The 1,249-nt window shown below is 38.6% G+C and overlaps 1 pseudogene; it reads right to left on the bottom strand.

Moving 5' to 3' along the window:
• Positions 1 to 318: 318 nt before the first annotated feature.
• On the bottom strand, positions 319 to 437 carry LOC120367812 (5S ribosomal RNA; annotated as a pseudogene).
• Between the last annotated feature and the right edge of the window lie 812 nt (positions 438 to 1,249).

Genomic DNA, 1,249 nt, shown 5'->3' with positions numbered 1-1,249 from the left:
GAAAATTTTAAATCCTCTTTTGGTTATTGTGAAATATACAATACATTATTATTAATTGTAATTACTGTGCTGTGTAATACACACTGAAATACTATTCAGCCTTAACAAAACATGAAATTCTGTCATTTGTGACAACATGGATGAAGCTAGAGGGCATTATATTAAGTGAAGTAAGCCAGGCATAGAAAGAAAAATACGGTATGATCTTACTTATATGTGGAACCCAAGGAAATTGTTGACATTTTTCATTTCTTTTCTCTCCAGCTTATTCTCCCATCATTCTCACCAAGTACTATTTTTTTGTTGTTTGTTTTTTAAAGCCTATAGCACCCGGTATTCCCAGGCAGACTCCCATCCAAGTACTAACCAGATCCGACAGTGCTTAGCTTTCAAGATCAGATGAGACCGGGTGTGTTCAGGGTGATATGGCTGTAGACACCAAGAACTTTTTATAGTGTAGCTGGCTTTCCTGTTAATATAAACCAAACCCTGTTATCTCTGAGCCTCTAGTTATTATGCCCTTAATCAGACTGTAGTTGCTGTACTTTTCTTACTTTTATACTGTTGGCGGGAGTGTAAATTAGTTCAACCACTGTGGGAGACAGTGTGGCGATTTCTCAAGGATCTAGAAATAGAAATTCCACTTGACCCAGCAATCCAATTACTGGGTATATATCCAAAGGATTATAAATCATTCTATTATAAAGACACATGCACACATACGTTAATTGTGGCACTGTTTACAATAGCAAAGACCTGGAACCAACCCAAATGCCCATTGATGATAGACTGGACAGGGAAAATGTGGCACATATGCACCATGGAATACTATGCAGCCATACAAAATGGTGAGTTCATGTCCTTTGTAGGGACTTGGATGAATCTGGAAACCATCATTCTCAGCAAACTGATAGAAGAACAGAAAACGAAACACTGCATGTTCTCACTCATAGGCAGGTGTTGAATAATGAGAACATGTGGACACAGGGAAAGGAGTAACACACACTAGGGTCAGTTGGACGGGGGATAGAGGAGGTACAGCAGGGGGTGGGGAGGGATAATGTGAGGAGAAATGTCAGATATAGATTAAGGGGGAATGGAGGCAGAAAACCACATTGGTATGTATGTACCTATGCAACAACCCTGCATGAGCATGTACTCCAGAACCTAAAGTACAATTAAAAAAAAAGAAAAATAAATTAAAAGTCAGCATGCAAGTATGAAATGATGTTCAGTAAATCACCTGATT

The sequence above is a fragment of the Saimiri boliviensis genome, chromosome 3, assembly GCF_048565385.1.
Source record: "Saimiri boliviensis isolate mSaiBol1 chromosome 3, mSaiBol1.pri, whole genome shotgun sequence".
Classification (NCBI taxonomy): Eukaryota; Metazoa; Chordata; class Mammalia; order Primates; family Cebidae; genus Saimiri; species Saimiri boliviensis.
The sequence above is the reverse complement of the archived record's forward strand: the minus strand, read 5'-3'. Positions and strand labels throughout refer to the sequence as shown.